Source organism: Eriocheir sinensis, unplaced genomic scaffold (genome assembly GCF_024679095.1).
Source record: "Eriocheir sinensis breed Jianghai 21 unplaced genomic scaffold, ASM2467909v1 Scaffold1640, whole genome shotgun sequence".
In the NCBI taxonomy this organism is placed as follows: domain Eukaryota; kingdom Metazoa; phylum Arthropoda; class Malacostraca; order Decapoda; family Varunidae; genus Eriocheir; species Eriocheir sinensis.
Window position 1 is genome coordinate 1 of NW_026111007.1, and position 9,967 is coordinate 9,967.

At 44.4% G+C, this 9,967-nt stretch overlaps 1 non-coding gene and 1 pseudogene across 1 annotated transcript; one reads left to right on the plus strand and one right to left on the minus strand.

Moving 5' to 3' along the window:
• The first annotated feature begins 5,965 nt into the window (after nucleotides 1–5,965).
• On the plus strand, nucleotides 5,966–7,879 carry LOC126990433 (mevalonate kinase-like; annotated as a pseudogene).
• Nucleotides 7,880–9,361: 1,482 nt separating this feature from the next.
• Nucleotides 9,362–9,432, minus strand: Trnag-ccc (transfer RNA glycine (anticodon CCC)). Its single transcript has one exon. It is a non-coding gene; the product is annotated as a tRNA-Gly (tRNA).
• Nucleotides 9,433–9,967: the final 535 nt, after the last annotated feature.

The window sequence follows — 9,967 nt, forward strand, 5'->3', positions numbered from 1 at the left end:
GTTAGTTCTTTAGAAAAGAGTACGATAAAGTTTAACAGGCCTTCCAATACACACATTGCCAACATAACACAAGACTTTCCATATATTTTATAATCTTTTACATGACTGTGTGGATGATTCATTCCCATTACATTAATTCTGAAGTAACATATGTATGTGTTGAAGTTATGTCCCATGCTTGTGTTTTTGTTCACATTTGAGGCATGAAGGTGCAGGATTGTACTCTGTATGGATAAGGGATGAATGGATTATTATTATTATTATTATTATTATTATTATTATTATTGTTATTGTTATTTTTGCTATTGTTACTATATTTTTTATATGTGGAGGATGAATGCTATTGACCACTTTCTGATCTGTTCATGTGAGGCAACAGTCTTGCTGTTAGCCATTTGGGGACAAATTAAGAACTTCACCATTGAATGAAAGGCATCATATTTTAAGTTTTCATGTTCCCGGTATCTAGTTTTCACTCAAGTACAATTATTGTTACTTCTGAAAACACACACACACACACACACCAAAATTAGTTTATTTTTTCCCTTCTATAATGCAACAAAACTATAGAGAACTAAGAAAAAATCTGCTTCATAAATTAGTTTAAGTTTTATTTCGAAGAGCACCACAAGGAGAGTTATGTGACTATTGTTATTATTATTATTATTATTATTATTATTATTATTAGTAGTAGTAGTAGTAGTAGTAGTAGTTTCTTTTTAGTAATGAAAGGTACTACTTGATTTCAGGTTGGTAAAGTGTACACACAATCACACATACACTTACCAAAGTATATTTAAATACCTGTTTCCAATGTGGAATGGTCAGCACCACATCACACCACCCACACATTCCTGTAGACAGGTATGCTTGCTTACACTGGTGACAAAACCCCCTCCATTAAAGGAAAACATGATTCTCCACTGTATACTGTTTTGAGTGCGGCTGTATGATTACAGGTGTATTAGTAAAGAGTAACTGCTCCTGTCAGCTAAAAAATTCCTGCCTGATCAAGGCACAAAGCTCAGCCTGCTGCGTGATAGGCAGAGAACGTTATTCTCTGCACCACAAAGCATCATTCACCCAGTGCTGATCATGTGATAAAATATAACAGTAGGATGTTGAAGTACATAGCAGGTTGCACCTGGAAGGATGGTGTACATATATTATGCAGTGCAGTGGTGTGGATCAAGGAACTGGTCTGTGCTCTCAGGATCAGGACACTTGAGATGTTTTCAACACATGAAGAGAAGGGATGAGAGTGAGGCCCCTGGTAGAGTTTCAGGCACCGAGGTGTCTGGTTGTAGACTATCAGGCAGACAATAGATGGGAGGGGATATTTGTCGAGTCCTCCACAGATTCTTCCCCTGTATTCTTTTCTGCTCAGTGTTAATAATAAGGAAGTACTTGACACGGTCGAAGATTGATCATAGAACAAAAAACAAATGTGGATGATGGTATGGGTGTGAGCAAGTGTGTTTTGTTGTGTCTGTTCGGGTTATTTAAAATTATTTGGTACCTTTACAGTATGGTGCATTTTGCCATATCAGATGAGGGATGCAGAATAAACACTGGAACTAAGATGCAGGTTTGGTACCCCTGGCCCTGGGTTGTCATTTTGTGAGAATTGGCATTGTTTTTTTATAATGCAATTGTGCAAATATACCAACCGACAAGTATTGATGGGTCTGTTGCAGAGATCATTGCTTAGGATACGGGAGAAAAGGGTATCGAATAATTCATTATAGACAGTATACTTGGGGACAAAAATATTACTCCACCTCACTGTAAACTCATGACCCTGTAGCTCTTTTCCACATGACCAATATCCTTTCCACCTCCCTAGTTACCCTCCTACCCCTGCCCTTCCTTTTCTCACCCTCCACTCTCCTCCTCCTGTGTGATTTGCTGTGTAGGAAGAGGCCACTCATTCACAAGTTCAAAGGAAGGCATATTGATATTTTTGTCTATCTGATATATAGCAAAGTAATGGTGATTTGTAGGTCAGAGGTGTGAAATAACAGATTTGTGCAGGTGCAAAAATTGTATAGGTGTCGTTCTACAGCTATGAACTTAATGCATTATGAGGGTGACTAGAGTGATAAGGTGTGCTGAGAGGGATAGAGTGACTGAGAGCAAGGATAAAGGAAGGAAAAGTGTGCTGAAGTAGTAGTAGGAGTTTCTTATAGTAATACGAGAATCATATCTAAGAGAGCTCTGAGAAGGGTTTAGATTGCACTTCCTGCCTAGATAGTTGTTCCAGTCTTTTGGTTAGCGGATATATTTTATTTATTTTCTGAGCGTCTGTACTACTAAGGAAGGGGGTGAGTTTTATCATTCTCCGACACTATGCATTGTGGTGTGTGGTTTGGCATTCATACGATACCCCGTCAATGAATTTATTTAGGACTTTGTAGTAATAGTAGTGTTAAGTGAAGGGTGACCTGTGTGTGTGTGTGTGTGTGTGTTTATAAGATGATTGTTTGGTTATTATCATTATAGTCATTATGCATCATTATTATAAGTTTTTGTTACCTTGCTCTGCTGGTAAGAAAGTAATTAGTTTGAGGGTTATTATGTTCGTTTACTCTCTCTCTCTCTCTCCATTTAAGTTAAGGATCTGTTCTTTTGTTATACATTCCATGACATACAACTTTGTCCAGGGGTTCAAGTTTGGTTGTTTAGCAGACTTTTTTAATGTTCACAATGACAACTTTATTATGTTGTGGGAATACTGTGTTACTTTTGATATGTTACCCATGTTACTTATGTGTTATGTTATGTTAGTGCATCTCTCTGAAGTGACCTGTGACACTCATGCAGTTCAAAATAATGAAATGAATCAATAAAGAACAATTTTTGGGAGTGGTCAGTATTATTTCCTCATGCATACCCCATATCTCTCTCTCTCTCTCTCTCTTTTTTTTTTTCTCAACTCTGTCGACCATGCTGTGGTTGACAGTATGACAGTACATAGTTAGGTGGATGGAGATTGACTGGTAGACCCAAACATAATTAAAATTAAGTAGTAAGTATATATCCTGTAATGAACACCACTGAGTGCTGGGAATTGAACCCAAGCCTTCTGAGTAGAAGTCAGGGCAGCATACCAACCACTTCTACTCAGAAGGCTCTGATTTGATCCCCGGCACTCAGTGGTGTTCATGACAGGATTTTTTCACTGTGTTATTACAGTTTATCAAGTGTAAAGTAAGTATATAATATGTAGAAGCAAAAAGTTGGAGTGGAAAATGATGAAAATATGTTTTGGTATTGAATTCATCCAATATAAACAAATAAGTGTATATTTATGCAAATTTCTTGGTTTGATATGTGAATTTATAGTAATTTACATAGTTCAGTGTATAACACCAGAGAGACATACCAACATGATTACAATAGTGATGTACAAGTTACTCAAACATGAGTTGCATTTAATTACATTGATAAAGAAATTGCAAATTGATAGTGTATGATACAATCCATGTTTGAATATATAGCTGTGGTATAGTCACTGAACAGGAGGAAGCACATGAAGAGTAAAAAGGATTTAAAGATCTACAACCTGATTGGTGTCCAGTCTAGCACAACTATTATATGAAGAGAGATTGGAGAAATTAATCCTGACCAATTTGAAAGACACAAGAGAGAAAGGGACTTGATGAAGAGAGAAAGGGGACTTGATAAAAATGTGCAAGTTTGTTAATGGATTAGAACATTTTGAACGGAGAAGATCTGAGCAGAGAAAGTGGAAGAATAAAGTTTATGTGGACAATTTAAGGAGGCTTGGACGCAAATACAACATTGACAGGCCAACATGAAATTAAGTCATATCCTGCATACGACACCTAGGTAAACACACACACACACACACACACACATTGTAATACATTCTAACCCCCCTTTCCTCCCCGCCAGAGTGTGGAGGACCTGAGTGATGGGTGCGGCGCCAAGTTCAGTGTGGTGGTCGTGTCTCCAAAGTTCTCAGGCAAGCCATTACTACAGCGGCACAGGTAAAATATATTTCTCTTGATTTTATTACGGTTCAGTGGTGCCAGTCCAACAGCTCTAGACATAAAGTTGTAGGCCGGTTCAATAGGTTGGTCAGTGATGGAGGATGAAGGCCAAAGCTGGCAGGGAACAATGAACTCTTTAAGATGGAGATGTCAACAAAGGGAGAGTGTGTCAAGATGTGCTCCACTTTGGAATTAGAATAGTAAAAAAGTTTTACTATTTTGTTGAAATATGTTGGTAAAAGATAAACAGCACAGGTATTTAGTGATAGAAGGACAATTAAATCTTAGTCATAGAGGCAAAGAAATTTAGGATAGAGAAAGTAGGAAGGAACAGAACAGAGATTATTGGCAGTAGCTTCAGAAATCTGTGTTTCAGTTAGGGAGACAAGGTGGGGCTTAGAGGAGGAGAGAGGGTGTTTCACAGAATGGAAATTAGAGCAAAGACTGCAAAAGTTAATGAAAAGTGATTTAGATATCAAGACAGCTCTTTGGCTGGTTACCAGGAATGGGGTCCAGCCTGGGGATAATTCTGGTCCTCTCTCCTGATGGGACTTGAGGTGTTTTTCTTTTTTTCACCATAACATAAATTTCTCTGAAAAAAATGAGGAAATGGTGTGTTATGTGTATGTAGTAGTTTTGCATGGAAAGTAAGGAAATTTGCCCTCAGAGTGCTTGCTGAACTACCCAGGTGTTAATGATCAGCTTTCTACACTGAAATTTGGTAGAGAATCCAGAGCAGTGCTTTTAAATAACATCTATAACATCCTTTATAATAGCATGCTTCCTTATGGGTCAGACTTGATGGTGGCTTGCAGTGGTCATTAATTGTTACAAAAAGGAGGGAGGTGGTAGCCTTCCCAACCTTCCAGCAAATTAAAAAAGTGTAAGGAGTTCATGAGAATTGAGAGCCATAGATTCAATGCTAAAAAATGCAGTGTGTTAAAGTTGGGTTTCATTTTCTTCCCTTTCATCATTCTTGTCTTGGGTGGACGTGCCTCCTGCAGTGTGCCTCTATACAGTCACATCTATATATATCTGGGCATACACTTTGTGGCAGGGGGAGAGGGGGGGGGTTGGAAGGGGGCAGTGTACCACGCCCCCAACAGAAAATTTACACTCACCAGCAGAGAAAATTAAGCACCAACACTTGCCTATCCTATTGATGTTGATTATTTATTCGCAAAACTTCACCCTAATTAGTCCCCTCTGTTGAGATCCCAGGATATTCACTCAAAGCCTAAACTAGCTTATGCCCATTTGTTCTTGTTCTTGATAATAATGCGCAGGACACCAGTATAGGTCCCATGACTGTGGCCGACTTATTTATATGTGCAAGTGGTCAGTCATTAGCTCTTCTGCCCACCTCCTCCTAGCTCCTCCTTTTCTTATCTTATCACGAACCATTGATGAGCTGGGATAAATTTGTACGTAGGGTAACGCCCACAGAGAGAGAGAGAGAGAGAGAGAGAGAGAGAGAGGTTACATGTATTATTTATCTTTTTTCTCAAGCTCATATCCATATACTCCATGGTCAGTAATTACATTCAGTCAAAGCTTTGTGAGACCCTTTCATTGATTAATTTCTGAAAATGACAGGTTATTATATAAAAAAATGGTTAACTAGCAATCACGATTCTCTCCCTCCTCTTCACCTCTTCCTTCTTCTTTCTCATCCTCATCTTCGTAAGTGTCGCGAATGAAGATTATGTGGAAATCCCGTTAGCGAGTTAATCGTTTCCACAAGTCTTCGCTCAAGGACAATACTTCCTTCTCTGCATGTTACTTTCCTCTTCTCATTACGTTGTTTATCTTTTCTCTTGCTTATTCCTCGTTCATATTTCTCTCCCTCTTCTTATCTCCTTCATTCGTGTCTCTTTACGGTTTCCTCGGTTTCCTTAACCCTTGCCGCATATTTCGTAACGTGAAATAATATGGAAATACCTGTTACATTTTTTGGGTGGAAAATGTGGCAACTCACTCACTCTTCCTTCTCCCTCTCCCATCCTCTTTCCCTCCCCCATTGTGGCAACAGGTGTCTTGGAGGACAGGTGGGTGGGTGGATGCAGGAGTCCGGCACGTCCTCAGGTAACACATAATCTACCTCACGTGTCATCTTCACCACTTCCTGTCGTGTCTCCCGCAGGCTGGTGAATGCGGCACTGCAGGAGGAGCTGAAGGAGATCCACGCCTTCTCCATGAAGACTCTCACGCCCGAGCAGTGGCAGGAACAGCAGCAGTGACGGGAGTGACGCCAGGCAGCAGCAGTGACGGGAGTGACGCCAGGCAGCAGCAGCCACAACCAGCAGAAGTACCAACACAGCAGCACAGGGGCAGTAGTCACGGCACAGCAGCAGTCTGCAACAACCACGTGTCTTCGAACAGCAGATATCGGGTGGCGGCCATGGCTGGGGCAGCAGCAGCAGCAGCAAGGGCCGCGTCGGGTGAGGTGGGCGAGGTTTGTGTGAGTGCCCCCGGCAAGGTGATCCTGCATGGCGAGCACTCCGTGGTGTACGGGCGCCGCGCCGTGGCCCTCAGCCTGGACCTGCGGACCACCCTCACCCTCACGCCGGGCGGCACCCACCTCACGCTGGACCTGCCGGCTGTAGACATCAAGAAGTCGTGGCCGCTGGAGGATGTGGAAGATCTGTGGACGCGGCTGGGGCGGCCAGGCGAGGCGTGCGCTGCACCCCTGAGCGAGACACAGGCGCAGCAGGTGCGAGAATTCCTGGCGCTGCCCGAAGACCCTTCCGGTGGGCCCCGCAGCCTGGCTCTGCTGTCATTCTTTCAGCTGTACCTGGCCATCCTGCCCCGCCCCCTGCCCGCCACCTTCGCCGTCACCAGCCAGTTGCCCACCGGTGCCGGCCTCGGCAGCTCCGCCGCCTACGCCGTCTGCTTGTCCGCCGCCCTGCTGCGGCTGGCCGGCAGGGGGAACGGGCCCTGCCTGGAGGAGGTGAGTGCCTGGGCCTTCCGCAGCGAGCAGGTGGTGCATGGCACGCCCTCAGGCATCGACAACTCCATCTGCACCTTCGGCGGTGCTGTCAGCTTCAAGGCGGGGCAGTGCTCGCCTCTGGGAGCGTCGCCGCTACGCGTGCTGCTGGTGAACACCGGCGTGCCGCGGAGCACCAAGGCGCTGGTGGCGGCGGTGGCGGCGAGGCGGCGGCGGCTGCCCGAGGTGGTGGAGCCGCTGCTTGAGTCGTTGAACGCCCTGGCGGAGCGCGGCCTGCAGACCCTCGCCGCCCTGACCGCCGCGACCAGTCCTCAGGAGGAGGACGAAGCCCTAGCGGTCTTGCACGAGCTGGTGGACGTCAACCACGCCCTGCTGGCCTCCCTCGGGGTGTCCCACGCCAGCCTGGAGAGGCTGGTGGGCGTGCCACTCACGGCCTGCACGCCAAGCTGACTGGGGCGGGCGGCGGCGGCTTCGGCGTGGTTGTGCTGGGGCGCAGCGACACCTGCACGGCCCAAGAGGACAGTTGTAGACAAGTGCTGGAGGCTGCAGGCTACCAAGTATGGCACACCACCCTGGGGGGCCCCGGCCTCATCTTCCACTAGTCGCACCCTCTTGGCTGCCTGGAGGCCTCGGCGGCACCTCTCATTTGTTGGCTGTTGCCTGGCCCGACACGCACCGCTCATGTCCACTTACCTGTGCGTGTCCCGCCAGTCCGCCGCTGCTCCGGCAACAAGAATGCGTCTCACTGAGTCACTGTGTCAGGGCATTGTGGCAGTTAAGCACTAATTCACTTTTCAATCACTGCTGGATTTAATTGATTCACTGCTCTCTCTCCCTCTCTGCTGTTTTGTTTCATACTTGTTTGCTGTGGTAATTAATATATGTTGGAGAGTAATAAACGGGCACTATCAATCAAGCTGTGTTTAGACAACATGTGATAGGTAATGGAAATAATCCTAAGTGTAATAATTGTTATTCTAATCATTATTATCATTCATTTTCATATATTTTTCTTTGGTCACGCATACATGTTATGGGTATAATAGTGATATTCGGATGAATAAAAAGTAGAATAGGAAGATATAAGTTAAAGGTAGGTAAAGTTTGGGGTCTGCAGTACTTACGCGTGGCGTCGGTGTGTATCTCCGTTTCATTGTCCATTAGCTTTCGGCTGAATGAAAAGTAGAAGAGGAAGTTTGCATTAATTTTTCGAGGTGTATACCCGGCCAGCTTGCCCCGCCCCTACCAGCCCGCCGCCCCCACACCATGCAGCTGCCCACAGGTGCTGGCCAAGGAGTCATCCTTGACGTACGCCGATTTCTGTCTGCTGCCCTGCCCTGGCTACCTATTACTCCAGGTTTGGGTCCAAATACATGTACTCATACTCAAGTACTCCATGTCAAGTACTTATACTCGGGATTATACTTTCTTTTAGTACTTGTGCTGGGATTCCAAATGCTCGACACTATATGAGTACTTTCAAGTCCATTCGAGTACAAGGTAAAATACAAAGGTGGCTGGTGGTGTTTGACGACTTGCATATGTGTCGGTCAGGGTGCGGGATCAACAAAGGGGAGGTCATATGTGAGGTGCCTCAGGGCAAAAAGGGGTTGGCAGTTTGCCACTTGTTAAAGCAGAGAAGCATAAAATAATCTTAATGTCATTCGAGTACAATACAAAAGTACTCTTATTTGGAGTCGAATTTAGCTTTAAAATTTATTAATTGTACTTGTATTCGTAATCTCGTTTTATAACCGTACTTGAACTCGAGTACAAAAAAATGTACCTGAACCCAAGCCTGCATGCATTACTCGGGACGCAGGGCAAGCGTGACATCCGGGCTACCACAGTTACGTGACATCCGGGCTACCACAGTTACGTGACATCCGGGATACCTTCCCCCGGTATCTATTTATCTATCAGCCCAAGGAAGGATGGGTGGGCTGCACGCCGACTGCCCGGATTCGAACCCGAGCTTCTAGAGTCATAGCTATAACAGGCGTGTCAACCACTGCTCAAGTCTGGGGTGGGCAGGGACCCATTATACCCCGGGACGCTGGGCGTGTGACACCTAGCCACAGTTTACCTTAGCCAGGGTTAGGATCGAAACATTGAATATTACATGTTATTTAAATAATGAATTCATTTTTTGAAGATATTCAAATATTGAGCAATCGTTGATTACTCTCATCAAAATTAATTGAAATTTGAAAGCGGGTGTCCTCATAGCAGATGCAGAACAGCGAAACTATATTTGAGCACACTCGGCACGAGGCAAGTGGGCGAGCTGGCAAGGCGTTATTGATGGAAAGGGCAAGGTCAATGTGATTATTCAGAGTAACGCAAATATAAATTGTTAGTACGAAGAATAATAAAAAAAAAAAAATTAAAAAAAAAGTGCGCCGCCCGGGAATCGAACCCGGGTCGCAAGAATGGGAATCTTGCATGATACCACTACACCAGCGGCGCTCTGTGAGAAGATGGAAGTGTAAGTTTTATATATCACTTTTTTATTACTTCTTGACTCGTTTGTGTCCTTGGTTATGGATTTTGACGACCCCTGACAACAGTTTGCAGGTGTGATGGTGTGTACGCCTATGTGGTGGCGTGTGGCCGCCGGGGCGTGGTGGTGGTGGTGGTGGTGGAGGCAGGGCGGGCTGTCTGCTGGACCAGGGAGAGTAGACAGGCAACATAAAGCTTCTTGATCAATTACTAATAGCTAAAATGCAGTCATAAAGATGATATTTGTGATATAGTGTGAAGAAGAGGTAAGATTTTACAGACCAAAACATTGCGTCTCAACAAGCCAGTAACTTTTGACTTAGACTTCGGTATTTGTAAAAAGATAAAATATGGCCAGATAGTTGTCTTAGAACAACTTCTAAAATAATATTCAATTAAAAGTGATGTCTATTATATACTCTTTTATGATGAAATAAGGTAAATTACATGAAGGTATCATTGTTGGCACCGCCGTCCTAGGATTGGGACACGTTGCCGCCGC